The sequence below is a fragment of the Lactuca saligna genome, chromosome 6, assembly GCF_052625555.1.
Source record: "Lactuca saligna cultivar CGN05327 chromosome 6, ASM5262555v1, whole genome shotgun sequence".
NCBI lineage: Eukaryota > Viridiplantae > Streptophyta > Magnoliopsida > Asterales > Asteraceae > Lactuca > Lactuca saligna.
The window spans coordinates 99,980,264-99,996,872 of record NC_136422.1 but is presented as its reverse complement, the minus strand read 5'-3'; the positions used below and the strand labels follow the sequence as shown (position 1 = coordinate 99,996,872).

General features: G+C 36.9%; 1 long non-coding RNA gene across 15 annotated transcripts; it reads left to right on the top strand.

Moving 5' to 3' along the window:
* Window positions 1–3,078: 3,078 nt before the first annotated feature.
* LOC145000792 (uncharacterized) lies at window positions 3,079–9,179 on the top strand. 15 transcript variants are annotated; one of them, XR_013661368.1, is made up of 9 exons: window positions 3,079–4,263; window positions 5,280–5,541; window positions 5,612–5,723; window positions 5,985–6,061; window positions 6,157–6,204; window positions 6,279–7,115; window positions 7,554–8,358; window positions 8,453–8,555; window positions 8,911–9,178. It is a non-coding gene; the product is annotated as an uncharacterized LOC145000792 (long non-coding RNA). The 15 variants fall into 15 exon arrangements; XR_013661361.1 differs by having other exon boundaries at window positions 5,985–6,432; window positions 6,539–6,615; window positions 7,034–7,115; window positions 8,911–9,174; XR_013661365.1 differs by having other exon boundaries at window positions 5,985–6,204; window positions 6,279–6,371; window positions 7,034–7,115; window positions 8,911–9,173.
* The last annotated feature ends 7,430 nt before the right edge of the window (window positions 9,180–16,609 follow it).

Sequence of the window (16,609 nt, the reverse complement as noted above, 5' to 3'; positions counted from 1 at the left end):
ATGCCATAATCCAAATTGCAGAATATTTGAAGGTAGATAAATGATGATTTACCAATTTCCACCAGGAAAAACGAAGAAGAAATTTAAGTTTTAAATGAACTGAAACTCCTAGATCTTTAAAGATTCACTAAACTTTTCAATGGCATGTTTAATCTCGATTGTGCCCTTCAAGTTTGTGACTAGGATGTTGAGGATCACAAACAAGGTGTGGATAACCATGCAAATTAGCTTGGTACTCTCGATGTTACAAATCACCTAATCAATGTGTTAGTTAAACATACTCAATCCATTGATCTATGGTAAACATCAAGTTATCCATTGACATCCTTTATTGGTCCCATATTAGTGTGCCAGTTAACCACACACGCTCAACTAACGACCAACGAGGTGCAATGTTCAATTTCATGGATTAGCACCAACTCCACATTTTTCCTAAAGTAACTAAGATTTGGGAATTTGTAAAAGTGTTTAGTTACTTCATATTTCACTATACTTATAATGGAAGGTTGTGTCCCATCCTACCCGTTCGTCTAATGACCCTCCACTGATCAAGACTGCGGTGGGTAGGAATGGATACCCATTTAATTGCCATTTTATAAGCAATTTCCTTAAACACCCCTTGGGACCACCTTCGTGAATGAGGCCTACTAACGGTAAGACCGACTCTTTATTCATACATATATAATATTAGACTTTTAATTTTATATATAGTAGAAGGGTGAATTTTACACTTTTAAAATACTAGGTGGTCTAATTTAATAAATTATACCTTTTAATTTAAGTAAATATAAACCATATCATTATGGATTTATTAACTCCCTTTTAATTATACATTTAATTAACTTAATAAAATCATAAGAGTGTAATTTGAACTATTCAAAAACTAGGGTTTTAGAATTTAAAATTTCAAAATTAATCTTTTAATCAAAAATTTAAACTCCAAAACTTGAGGGCAAGTTTTGAAACTTTTCAAAACATACTAGATCAAATTACAAATAATTCAATTAATCAAATAATTGGTGATTATCCAAATTTGACATAATTCAATTTTTTGCAAGATAATTCAAATCAAATAACTCAAATAAATCAAGTTTATCATATAAGGCAATGATTATCCAATTAAATGACAATTATCTTCTATTTTGTAAGGACAATCACACAATATCAATAAAATTCAGATTTTATCAATCAATACCATTTTTTGTAATTATCGAAAGAAAAAATAGGTCAAAATCCCAAAAAACCCTCTAGCAGACCCTCTGACTCGTCGAGTCAGCACTGAACTTGTCGAGTAGGCATGAACTCGGCGAGTTCACCAGTGGACTCGGTGAGTCCAACCTCTAGAATTCAGTTTTTCGCGATAATCTGCTTGAACGGTCATGTCAAGCATCAAATACATTAAAGAAACAGCCTAGGCTTTGATACCACTGATGGGTTTTGAGTAGAACATCAATCCTATAGTGTGTATGCAAACCCTATAACTTTGGATCTAGTTTGTCTAATGAACATGTGATAATAATCCAAAGCTCATAAACCCTAGATCTAGACTACAACAATCGAATTAACACATATGAATAAGGTTTAGATCTTACATTTGATTTTATGTAGCAATAACAATCACAAACCTTCTTGATCTTGACTCTTGAAAGCCTAATGCCTCAAATGTTGCACCTCTAATGGAATCGCAAACAACACTAGCAACAAGATGACTTAGGAGAGGGAGGAGGAGCACCAAAAACGTCCAAGATCTTCTAGAGAAAGCTTAGCCACGTTTTTGGGAGCCCTAGGGGTCTTTTTATACTTATGTGGGCTACTAGGGTTTCAGGTGAAACCCTAATTCTCTGCTTAGGCCTTAAGCAACCCATGGAGTCTCTCTAGAAAACCTTTGGATGATACTCATATGGGCTTCCCATAGATTTCATCCAATGCCCTTTCCATTAGGAATCCACAGCCCAATTTGCAACTATTATATAATTGCAATATCAGTCCTCTTAATTTATTTAATCTTTTTTAGCCACAAAATTACTTCTTAATTAATTCTTTACTAATATTAATTAAACAATATGATTTCTCTTTTAATATATTATTCTTAATAAATCATAACTAATCCTCTTTCTTGTCAATTCATCCTATCAATTGCTATGATGAAGGCAACCCAAAAGGACCATGCTCATAATCGGGTCAAGTACATTCCGAAATAGTTATGAGCTTTGACACCTAATCCAATTATATATATATATATATATATATATATATATATATATATATATATATATATATATATATATATATATATATATATGGGGATAGGGAATATACATTAGAGCCTCACCTAAGCTTAGGTAGTAAACCTCTAAAATATGTCATTTTTGTCATGCTAAATATACACGGTTTGGTTTTACTTGGTAAATATATCATCCTCCATAATATTTCTTTCTTTCATTATCGTTTTATCATCTCTATTTTCATTCTTCAATTATCGTTTATTACTTCACCCAAGTGAACATTACTAAAACCTAAACCTAAACCCTAAACCCTAAATTTAAACCTTAAACCCTAAACATAAACCTAAAATCTAAACCCTAAACCCTAACCCCTAAACCCTAAACCAAAACCCTAAACCTAAACCTAAACCTAAACCTAAACCTAAACCCTAAATCCTAAACCCTAAACCCTAAAGCCTAGACCTAAACCCTAAACCCTAAACCCTAAACCTTAATGTGTCGATCTTGAATTTACATCTTGAAATATTAATCATGAATCCATTAACCGTAATCTTTATATAGTAAAACAATTTATTTTCAAGAGGTTTAGTACCTAAGCTTAAGTGGGGATGTAATGTATATTCTCTTTTCCCTATATATATATATATATATATATATATATATATATATATATATATATATATATATATATATATATAAGTCTTAAATACAACATTAGAAGCTTGATGTACAACTTATTAAACACAACATCTTAAAAGTAATAGGTACAAAATATTATGAAAAAGGTACAACATATAAATGCTTGACTATAGAACACTCTTTGAAGGCCAGTACAATGACATGGATTGAGACATTGTTTTTGTCCATGACTACAAGCCATTGATCGGATAATACAATCAACCGTCTTTCCTTTAATGGTTCAGACCTGCTTTTCCCTGCAAACACAGTCTCACATCGTAATCCATTTCAAAATTTGAATCAATGAAAAGCTCCCCATTCTCCTTAGCATTTGATGGTTCAGACCTACTTTTCTCCAATCTCATCCTTTTATTCTTCCATTCAAGAGAGAAATTACAAGAATCGTCTTCTCCATCGGTCCCCCACCATCGTCTCTCAAACTGTAAGATACACACACCATCCTCTTCGTTTGCCTTCAACCATTCTGAACCATCATTCACAAACGTAAACTCTGCTGTCGTATTTGAAGAACACCCTAGATACCTACCAGATCATATCATCATTCAACAAATATCACCATCTCTCTCTGTCTCCCTTGATCATGAAACCAAAACCACAACAACAGCGATTTACCTCCACAAATCCCTCATATTCGACACCCTATTTTGGGGGTTTTTTATTTCATGTATTTGAAAACAGATTTTTTTTGTAGGCAGATCTACATGGGAACTATGGTAATGACCTACAGTATAAATATGAATAAGTAATCAACACTTAGGGAAGCGAAATACTCCTCCTCTACCATTTGGTTCTCTCCAGGTCTACAAATCGCAACTTCTCTATGGCTTGGCTTTAAATATCAACACATAAAAAAATATGGAAATGATATTTGGTGTTTTTAACTTCTAACTGGTTTAATCCAATTATTTATCTATTCATTTGTGTTTCAAGATGTTCGAGTTCTAACATGTTTTTTTTTTACTCATCGGTGTTTTGTACAGGTCTTCGAGTTCTAATAGGTTTGAATTTTCTTTTTTTGGCTTTTAAAATCAACATGTTCACGTATACATATATTTTTGTATTTGAGTTCTCATAGGTTTGAGTTTTATTTATGCTTGTATTTTATGGGGTGGAATACATGGCCTTGATTGGCTATAACCTATTTTGGGTGTGAGATTACACTTTTGAGCGAATCATATTGAAGAGGCATAGTTCGTGAGCTAGGGAATTGCTTCCCATCTCCGGTCTTTTTCGGTCGGTGTTACCTCCCTGCCCAACTCCTCTTTCATTGTTTCCATTACTGAAATATTAATAAAGGTGTTTGTGCAATTTCTGCGGAATTGATGATGTTTTGATTCAGGTAAAGTTTCATTAGTGTGTTTAATTAGTTTTTTATAGCACTTAGTTTTACAAACTTTTAGTAAGGTTCTGTCCTTTGTAAGATTTACCTATTAATAATATCGTGTTTTCACTGTTTTTTTTTATGTAATAGCGAATGTTGTTTTGTATTTTTATGCAATTTTTCTAATTGGATGGTTTTTTACGGTACCATGTGCTATTAAGAATAATTCAAGAAGAATGTTAATGATAAAAAAATCCATGAAAGTTTGTTACTATTAGTTGCAGTTAACACTGATCTCTTTTTAGTGATGTTGAATAATCGTTTTTTTTTTTTCTTTTGTTAGCTGTGTTGGTACAGAAAAATATTACACAGAAAATGGGTATTTTGTTTTGACCTTGGCTTGGTATTACTACTCAAAGACAAACTAGGAGGGTTCATAATTTACATGTGTATTGTTTGTAAATATTTCAATGGTTTCCTGCTTTTACCTTTTTTAATGCCCATTATTTTTTAAAATGTTCTGCTGTTTAAATAATAAAAGTTTTAAATTAATATTTACTATTGTTTGCTGCTTTTACCTTTAATTTGTAAAGTAGGTAAATTTCGTAAATTTATTATTGTTGTTTGGTATGTAATTCGACTGCCTCTATTTTTGACATTAGGAGTTTGTGAATTTTTATATTTAGCAACATTAAGTAAATATTTTGGATAACTCTGAATTTTTATTAAACCCGGCAACATATTCTTTTATATATATATATATATATATATATATATATATATATATATATATATATATATATATATACATTAAAGGGGAGCACTTCTTAGGAAATATCGGTCCTTCAGTTTCATTGTTCTTATCCAACCTTTTATTCTCCCATCAAAATCGTCTAGAAGCCCTAAAACCACCCCCACCCCACCGATCGATTTTGCCCCTTCTACTACGGTACCTTCAATGGCTGCCATGGATTTGGTGGCACAGGTGTGTATTCCCTGCTTCCATTCTGACCTCCACCGTCACCCACTGATAGGTCTCTTGGTTTTGGCTGATCAATCACTGGGAAGTCAACGAGGGGAGGGCGACGATTGTTACCTGCGATGGTTGAAGCAGCGGCGACGGTAGATGGAGTTCGTCAGCGGTAGCAGCGACAACTACACCTAACACATTTATCGCTTTCATATAGCATGCACAAACCTCGATTTCGCGTATTATGTTTCTTCTATAACGTCCTAAACCGATTGTTGGCATATGATCTCTTGAAATCACACCTCAATTGCTTCAATTTTATCAAGGTTAGTTTTCGATTTTCTATTATTCTCTTCGTTTATCCGTGTCTTCTTTATTGTTTTCTGTAAATTGTAGGTAAGCAAGGCGGAGGGTCAGGTGGCTCCACCGCTCGGGGGCGATTCAAACATAACGAAGGATATGGTGATGGCGATTCAAAGAAACTTTGCTTCACTAACTTTAGGATTAGGTATAGAAATATGTTCCCCATAAGTGATTTTTTCTTGGTTTCATTCATCTCCTTCTTTTAATCATCAAACACTGTTTACTTACCCTCGATCGGTGTTTAACAAGATTACTAAACTAAAAGAAATCGACATGAGATAGTAGGTATTCGGTTTTGCTTCTGTCGTTATCGTCGATTGTTACTTTAGAAATATGGGATGATTGCTTTATATTTTATCAATTTACTCTTCATCTTTATTTTCTTTTGATTTTTTTTTCTTCTCAGGGAGAACAAGAGGTTCCTAAATCCTAACTCTTCCTTTATACCTGCAACAAATGACACCATAATTTCGGGGCAGCTGAGTAAACTTTGGCCACTGCATCTCCTTTATACTCAATAGATAAAAATGCAAACCCATTTGTATGGCTACTAACCTCAACTTCTCCTCCTACATCAGATGATCGGCTGGGGATTTTACACATTCATAAACCATATTTTTATACAAGTATAATGTTCTTTTTCTTTGCATTTACTTTGGTTATTTTATTTATTTTCAGTTGTGGTTCTTGCTTATTATAGGTCAAGTAGAAGAATATGAGTCCCAAGTTGAAGAAACACTTGATCAAAACCCCATAAAGTGTAAAAAACTTGGATAGGAACTTGGTTCTACAGGTTTTACATCATTTGTTTCATCACAATTGTTGCTATTTTGTGTCCCTTTTTAACCTTTTTGGTAGGCATTTTATATTTCAGGCAAGATATTGAGCTTTTATGATGTTAGTACATAATCTTTGATACGGAAAATGCTTAATTAACTTTCAATACATAATACATATCAGGTTCAATAAGTTAGTATCAGATGCAAGGATAGGTGACACCATACCGACCACAACAAAAACCCAAATCGGTTTTATTGGTATTTAAACGATGCTATTAAACCTCTTCAATATTGAGCAGTTGCAGAAAAATAAATTAATACCTCAAAAAAATAACAAACAAACTATACAGATTTGAACTGCCAAAAGTAATTCTATGAATTCCTTTTTATTATCAAAATTCCAGAGATGCCCCTGTTACTTTTGAAATCATAAGAAAAGCAACATTGCTTCAATCACTAGCATAAAAACCAGTTAACAATGTTCTTTATATTCTAAAAAAATTGCATAATCTACTCAATTTTTTTCCTTATTTAGACAATGTACTTCTTCAATGATTTTATAAGAAGATATAAAAGTGACAAATAAATGGAAGTAATTGTTTCTCCCTTTTGGGTTTTGTTTTTCTGCACGTTGCTTGTTTACAATTTGGATTATTGTTTCAACTTTTATTTCCAGGTTTGTTGCTATTGTGGTTCGTTATTGAGTTGGATATATTTTATTTGTTAAAAATATGCCCTCAACCGAGAATGATAAGAAGGTATGAAACATTTTTCTTTTTTTTTTTTTTTTTTTTTTTTTTTTTTTTTTTGACGTTTCACTACAAAATATGACTAGGCCATTGTAGTAATTCGGCAAAGTTTTAGTTTGAAATAAGAAAATATAAGTAAGGGCATTTTACTACTTTGACATAGTTATAGTCTAAAATCACAAAATATGACCGGGGTATTGTGGTGATTTGATGAACTAAACCAACATTATTGGACATAAATAACACAAACCTTGCTTCCTGATTGGAAAAAGCACTTTATCCTTCTCAAATGAATTGTTTGAGGACTTCTTTTGTATGCTTAATTTAGAATAGATAGCCACAGAGAAATGATTTCTCCCTTTTGGGTTTTGTTTTCCACCACATTGGTTGTTTACAATTTGGATTCTTTTGAAGGTACTAAATATTGTTTCAATTTTTTTTTTTCAGGTTTGTTGACAATCGTTATTGAGCTGGATATGTTTTATTTGTTAAAAATATGCCCTGAAACGAGAATGGGAAGAAGGTATGAAACATTTTTTCTTTGTTTTTTTGGAAGTTTCACTACAAAATATGACCAAGGCGCATTTTAGTACCTTGACACAGGTTTAGTTTAAAATCACAAAATATGACCTAGGGTATTGTGGTGATTTGATGAAGTTCCAGTAAAAAATCACAACATATGATTATAGACATTTGACAAAGTTTCAGTCTCAAATAACATAATACTTTCAAGTAACGTATTTTGGTTTATTAGGAGGGTAAGAAATAGCAACATACTTGATGATATCATCATATTTGTAGACAAATAACGAATCTACCTATTTACAGAAGTAAAAATTGATACAATTGCTATAGTAGATTTTTCAAAGGAATGAAAGTATGACATAAATAAATGAAAATATTTTTATTTTTTATAATTGTTATTTTTTGTTATTTAGGTACAGCTTGACCACCTTAGTTGACCATTTTTGAGTTTTTTAGTTTTTCTAGGATTTGGACAGAATTACCATTTTCACTTCATTTTTTCCCATTTTTGAGTTTTCAGAAGATTGGGATATTTTGTGTTGGAAAAGCAGGTCAAAACTAAAACCACATGGGAGTAAGGATCCTTTTGCCCTATATATGTAACTTAATCTTTTGCAGGGAGGAAGTCCAAAACACATATAATAGGTATTGCTTTTGGAAATGAAGTTCCTCTGGTCTTGGCCAGCTAGCAAGCTCTAGAAAGTGACAGCAAAAAAATACCAGCTTGGTACATAACCTCAGGATTCACTTTTGATTTATTGATCCGTTAACCTAAAAGTGTGAAGAATAATAAGTAAAAATAATTCCTTTTTTTTTGTTAGCTTGCATAGAATGAAGAAGTATCCAAGGATTTTTAAGTGTTTTGAAGAAATATGGCATAGAGAAGACTAAGATTCCATGCATTCAATTCCACTCCAATCTTACGTATGGAATTAAATTACATTGGAATCCAAAAAAATCCTTTGGCCTTTGAATTTAAACATTAGATTTACTCAAATGCCCTTTTCACCGAACACCTGTTTTCGCTTGCCAACCAAATGCATGAAAATATTCCAATTCCTTCATATGCCAAACCAAACCCTACAAATTCCAATTCCTTCCAAACTATTTTTGGAACCAAAATAAAATTGAGTAAAACGTGTAGCAATGAGATTTGGGGGCATTTGAGTAAAACGAGTAGCTATGAGATTTGGGGAGATTTTAATGAAATGTTTACTTTTATGTAAATTATGGCACCATATTTATTCTTATGTCGCTTTTTTTGGGTTATTTGTATCAGGTGTTAAAAGGCGTATTAAATAGCAGTTTTAAGACATCATCTACACAAAGTCCACCAATAATGGAAAGTTCACTTCCTTAAGGTGCAATTTTTGTTTTTTTAAACAAATATATATATAAAAAAAAAAAGTTTTTACATCCTATAGTGAAAATGAATATGTAAAAAATAGGAATTTAATTTTTTTTAAAAGTCATTCTTAAAATGTAAAGTTATTTTGTTCATATTTCAATTTTGCTGAAAAACCTATCGCATCCGACCCCCGCAACGCGGGGGTTCCCCACCTGGTTAACATTTATGGAGGCTACTTTTAACAATTTAAATTAACTAGATGTGGTAAACTGATTTTTTCATTTAAATTAAATTTTGTTTTCGAAAAGAACAACTTTATTAACATTTATGGAGGCCACTTTTAACAATTTATTGCGATATATCCGAAAATGTTCAAGATTTTTATTTATTAATTATATCTAAAATTGTTGATAATAGTATGACGTCAAGTATGAAATTTTCACTTTAATATATTGACTGGTAAACATTAGAAACGTATGAATAACTAAGTCTTAAGTCAAAACAACAATGTTGGATATATATATATATATATATATATATATATATATATATATATATATATATATATATATATATATATATATATATATATATATATATATTCATAAAAATTAATATTTATCAATCCATTACATGTTCTTTGTACTACACATGTAATCAGTTCAAAAAACGGATCAAAACTGATATAACCGAAAACAAATAAAAGGAATGAGAAACCTAGAACAAAACCGAATATAACTAACCGGTTCCGGTTTTATTCAACTAGAACTCAGATTATATATTAGATGTGTTCAGTACTCAAAGAAGAACCGACCCGAACCAGACAAAAACCAAAAGAACTGATAAACCAAAAGTCTACCGCCAATTTGATACTATCTGCCGAAAGAAACTATTATCCGCCGCTGCAACGTGCGGGTCCACCACTAGTGTGTTTTATATATATATATATATATATATATATATATATATATATATATATATATATATATATAGAGAGAGAGAGAGAGAGAGAGAAAGAGAGTTTAGAACGGCCCTGCCTTGAGCTGAAAGCCAATAGACTCGGGTGGACTTACATTATGCTAAAGGCGAGTAGAGAGTGGAGTGGCCACGTATTCAAGACTATATACGACGGACAAGCTGTATGCTTAAGGTCTAGCGACGAACCGACTATAAGCTAAAGTCCAGTCTGTGTATGCATTGTATATGTGCTGTCGTGTGGAATATTTTGAGGGATATCTCTAAGGTTCGGCTTACAGTTGTCGAATAAATGCGTTGCATGTTGTTCATCTGATTATGGAAAGGCTTATGCATGATTGTATCTGCATTGAGACATGAGTAAAGTTTTATAGATTTTCGCTAAGATGCTCTTTATAATTAATCATGTAATAAAAAGATGTAATTCTTAGTAAGATAGATATTTTAAAATAATTAAAAATGAAAATTGTGCTTTGACATTTTGATAAATTACATTTTCTCAGCCCTATAGAAGGTTGTAATCCTTCTGTCGATCACCATGATCATCTCCTTCTTAAATATTTTGACATAAGTCGCCATTATATCAGACAGGGTTCTCAGAAGCCACTCACGTACGCAAATCTACATTATTCATTCACGATCTTTCATGGACATTTGGGCTCAAATATAGAGCCACTCTCCCAAACTGATGGGTTTTAGGAATAACTACAACCTATGTGTTCATGCAACCCTAATTGCTTTAGCTCTAAGTTTTTCACTAGTTGAACATGCAAATTGAATACCAAAGAAAAACCCTAGATCTAGCATATATAATCGAAAGCTATGTATAATTAGGGTTTAGAAGCTTACCTCACTTGTTATGTAGCAATAACAAGAAAGCTTGTAGATCCTTGATTCTTGAAAGCTTAGTGCCTCAAATGTGACACCTCTAATGGCTTACAAACACCACTAGAAATAGGATGAGAGGAGAGAGGAGGTATGCTCTTAGAAAATCGGCTAGGGTTTACAAATGTCAGAATTTGCTGAAAATCGTAGGTGGTGGGGTCTTTATATAGATGTGGGCTGCTAGGGTTTTCTGGAGAAAACCCTAGTTTCCTGCTAAAGGCTTAAGAAACCCATGGACTCCTCATCTAGAGGCCTTAGAGAAACCTATAGGGCCTCCCGATAGTTTTCGTCCACTCCCATCTAAGGAATTTGATGGCACAGTTTTACAACTATCAAGGATTTGCAAAACAACCAATGTTTCTTTAATCAGTTCCTTTAATCTCATAATTAATTCCAAATTAATTTATGATTAAATACTAATTAAATAACATGACTTCTAATTAATATATTATTTTTTATAATACATTAATAAATAAATTTTTTTATTCCAAATAATAAATTCAACCCGGTCTCTCCAAAAGTAATCCTATCAAGTTGCTAGGGTGAAGGCAACCGAAAAGGGCCATGCTACTATCAAATCAAGTACATACCAATTATAGTTATGGACTTAGACACCTAATCTAACAATCTCCCACTTGGATAAGTCTAATAACTATAATTGAAAGTATTACCTTAAAATTTGACCATGAATTGTAGCTTTCAAAAACCGGTGTCGAACACCGACCTAGTCAGTTACGTGTCCTTAGATAAGGGATCAAATATTCCTCCATTCTACAAGATATTGTATGGACATGAGACATGGATTATAATCAGTCTCACTATCAAAATTTTGTTTCCCGATTTCTGTAACGATGTAAATTTTGAAACCAATTTTTTCATGTTTGTAAACATCAAAACATCGATTAACATTTCAAATTCAAAAGTAAACAATATTGTCACAACTAAATACATCCCAAACATCATAAAATAGTTTTTCCCCGACAATGTGTACGATCACGCCAGCGCCTTCCCACGGTCATCGCTAGTACCTAAAACACATCACACAACAACTGTAAGCATAAATGCTTAGTGAGTTCCCCAAAATACAACTTACGCACATACGCCTTTCCAGGCGCTGACTTCCGGTCCATGTGTCTCAGGGGACTTCCGTCCCGACTAGGTAAACCTTCCGGTCCTACCCACGTCAACCTTATGGACATCACAACGCCCTCCGGCCCATAACATATTCGCCTTCCGGCCCATAACATAATGCCTTCCGGCCCATATCAAGCATATCATACATGGCCCATATAACGAATAACTTCTCACACATAATACATACATCTCATAACATATACGACTTTCTGGTCACACAGTCAAACCCTTCCGGGTACAGTATAGTGAGAAAACTCACATCGTGGAAAGTCTAAGATCTCGCGTCCTTACTATCACTGAATCCCAACGATGACTCTACCTCGCCTAAACATAAAAATATCATTTAATACACAAAGACTTCAACTACTAAAACTTTACCCCTTATCATCATTCCTCAGAGGGTAAAAGACCATTTTACCCATCCTTGTCCTAAAGTCCTCATGTTGACCAAAACCCTAAAAGTCAACAAAAGTCAACCCTGAGAGTACGCTTGGCGTACTGCTAGATGTACGCGGGGCGTACATCGCCAATCCCCTGGATCGGGGTTTCCACCCAGTACGCTGCGCGTACTGGAAGTTCGCCCAGCGTAACCATCAGAATCAGCCACTCTTCATTTCTGGTCTTAATCGGTTAAGCCATTACTCCAACTTCTAGATCCGACTCCTTTAGTGTGTCTAAACCCATAAAGTCGCGACCTTTAAGCCTTGGCATGGCTGTAAAGGCTCCAACATCACATAACAACATTCTTTTCCATCTCAAGGGCCTAGATCTCATGCATGGTCCAATACCCACATCCAAGATGCCATTTTTATGAGTCTACTACTCCAATAGATCAGAAATATGAAGTATCTAAGCTTATGTAGGCCATTTGCACAAAAAGTCTCCACCTTAGGGACTTAAACCCTAGAAATGATACTTTAAGCATGCAACATGAACCAAGTGACATGATCCGAACTTTTTACCTGATAATGAAGCTTTAACCCTTGCAAAGCTTAGATCTACACTTGAGCACCACTTCTAGCCTTGCCAATGAGCTCTTCTTCTCCTTTGCAACCTTGGAATGGCACCACCAAGCTTAGAATACACACACAAGGCTTAAGAACGAAGGCACACACTATTTAGGGTTTCACTCTGAGGGATGGTGGCTGAGAAGTCCAGCCACACATTCCTTTTATAGCCCTTCAAAGAGATTAGGGTTTTTAGTTCTGGGCAAATTACGCCGTGCGTATCCTTGGGTATGGCCGGCGTACCTGAGGGGGAAGGCGTCCTAATGAGGCGCGCGAGTACACGCAGCGTACACCTTGTACGCCCAGCGTACTCGCCTACCATGAAAACCCTAAATTAACAATTTAATCCAAAATAGAAGAATACTTGGATTTCGGGCTGTTACAATTCTCCCCCACTAGAAACAGACTTCGCCCCCGAAGTCTCATACTGAAAACAACTCTGTATACTGATCCCGCATCTCAGAATCGAACTCCCATGTCATCTCGAACCCCTTCCGATGTTGCCATTGCACTTGTACCAGGGGTACTTCCTTGTTCCTCAGAACCTGAACTTTCCGATCCCTGATCGCTACTAGTCTCTCCACATAGTTCAGGCCTACATCCACCTGAATATCATCTAATGGCACCATTGCCGACTCATCGGCAATACATTTCATCGACTGCGAGACATGAAAGGTATCATGGATCTGCCCCAACTCAGCAGGTAGATCCAACCGGTAGGCTACCCGGCCTACCCTAGCAATTACCTTGAAGGGTCCAATGTACCGGGGTCCCAACTTGCGCCTCTTCCTAAATCGTATCACTTATTTCCAAAGAGAGACCTTTAGGAGCACAAGGTCACCAACCTGAAACTCGAGCTCGGACCGTCGCCTGTCCGCGTAACTCTTCTGGCGACTCTGCGCGGTCAACAACCTCTGCCTTACCCACTGAATCTGGAGTACAATCTACGTGCTACCCATCACCCGCTGCCCCACCTCACCCCAGTAGATGGGGGTGCGACACCTCCGACCATACAACAGCTCAAAGGGTGGCATACAAATGCTCGAATGATCGTTCACTCGCTCTGTCCGTCTGTCTGCGGGTGGTATGTGGTACTGAAATGTAGTTTCGTACCCAACTCCTCATGAAACTTCTTCCAAAACCTGGAAGTAAAACGCACATCCTGATCTGAAACAATCGACATCGGAACCCCATGTCGTGATACCACCTCCCTCACGTATAATTCTGCCAACTTCTCCGCAAAAAAGCTCTGGCTGACGGCTACAAAATGAGCGCTCTTCGTCAATCTATCCACGATCACCCAAATCGTGTTGAATCGCCTCGCAGTCCGCAACAATTTGTTGATAAAATCCATGGTAATCTGTTCCCACTTCCATTCGGGAATCTCTAGCGGCTGCAATTTACTGTGCGGATGCTGGTGCTCGGCCTTAACCTGTCGACAAGTCAGGCATCTCTCAACAAACCTGGCAACATCCCCTTTCATACAGGGCCACCAATACTCCTTCCTTAGGTCCAAATACATTTTCGTAGCCCCGGGATGAACCGAGAATTTCGATCGATGCGCCTCCTCCATCAAAATAGTACGCGTACCGCCCACAAACGGTACCCAAATCCGACCTTGAAAAGTCATAAGCCCTCGACCATCCGTAACGAATCCTATTACCTGACCTACAACCCGATCCCTCTTCTAGTTTTCTGGTTTCGCAGCCTCAGCCTCAGCTCCTCGAATGGTATCTAAAATCAGAGTCATCACCGTCAACCTCATACAAATATCTTGGATCGGGGTGCTTTCCGCCCTACGGCCAACGCATCGGCCACTACATTAGCCTTGCTCGGGTGGTACAGGACCTCACAATCGTAATCCTTCACCACTTCCAACCATCTCCTCTATCGCATATTCATATTTGGCTGATCCATCAAGTACTTCATACTCTTGTGGTCCGTGTAGATGGTACACCGAACCCCATAAAGATAATGCCGCCAAATCTTGAGGGCAAACACCACAGCCCCCAATTCCAGGTCGTGGGTGGGATATCTCGACTCATGAGGCTTCAACTGCCTCGAAGCATACGCTATCACATGCCCCCTCTGCATAAGCACCACCCCTAAACCCGATATAGATGCATCACAGTACACCACAAAATCCTCCATCCCTTCCTGAAGTGCAAGAACCTGGGCCTCACATAATTTCTGATGCAGGGTCTCGAATGAGGACTGCTGCTCCGGTCCCCACGAAAATGCAACACCCTTCCAGGTTATCCTAGTAAGTGGCACGACGATCTTGGGGAAATCCTTAATAAACCTTCGATAATAGACGACCAATCCCAGAAAACTCCTGATCTCAGTGGGCGATCTCGACACCTCCCATCTCAACACCGCCTCAATCTTGGCCGGGTCGACCAATATCCCTTTCTGGTTAACAAGGTGCCCAAGGAACTGGACCTCTCGTAACCAGAAATCACACTTGGAGAATTTGGCATACAGCCTCTCCGATCTCAATACCCCAAGAATTTCCCTCAAATGCTCCTCATGCTGCTCCCTAGACCTTGAATATATCAAAATATCATCAATGAATACGATCACCGACCGATCCAGCATCGGCCGGCACACCCGGTTCATAAGATCCATGAACGCAGTCGGGGCATTGGTGAGCCCAAAAGGCATCACCACAAAGTCATAATGTCCATAACGAGTTATGAATGCAGTCTTCTGAATATCTTCATCCCGAACCCTCATCTGATGATAGCCCGACCTCAAGTCTATCTTGGAGAACCAAGATGCCCCCTGCAACTGATCGAACAGATCGTCAATCCTAGGTAACGGATACCGGTTCTTAACCGTCAACTTGTTCAACTCCCAGTAATCGATACACATCCGGTGTGAACCATCCTTTTTGCTTGACGAACAAAATCGGCGCTCCCCAAGGTGAGCTACTCGGTCGAATGAACCCCTTCCCCAACAACTCCTGAAGCTGCAAGGATAACTCCTGCATTTCCGGTGGAGCGAGACGATAAGGCACCTTGGCGATGGGCGCCGCTCCCAGAACCAAATCGATACGGAATTCCACTTGCCTTTGCGGAGGCACACCTGGTAACTCTTTGGGGAACACATCCGAAAACTCGCATACTACAGGAACGTCGTCAACCAAAATGGGCCTCCCCGCGGCCACTCGAGTATCCATCACGTAGGCTATGAATCCATTGCAGCCCTGCTGCAAACTCTGCCTCGCCCTGGTAGCCGAAAAAAACGCCGACCCATGCCAAGTGCCCTCACCATACACCGTAAGCACTCCCCCACTAAGGTCTCGAATAGTCACCAGCTGTCTCTCACAGTCAATGACTGCCCCAAACTTACTCAACTAGTCCATGCCCACGATGAGGCAGACATCCCCCATCGCTATAGGAACCAAGTCTATAGGGAATTTGACCCCAAAAACCTTGAGCACACATCCTCGAATCACGTCAGTGGCGTATAACGCTTTCTCATCCGCTATAGAAACTCGCAGGGGTCGACTCATCACCTCCCGATCAATATCGATGTGTTGGCTAAAATCCAACGATACAAAAGATTGAATCGCACCCAAGTCAAATAATACCAAAGCAGGTACATAATTCACAAGAAAAGTACCT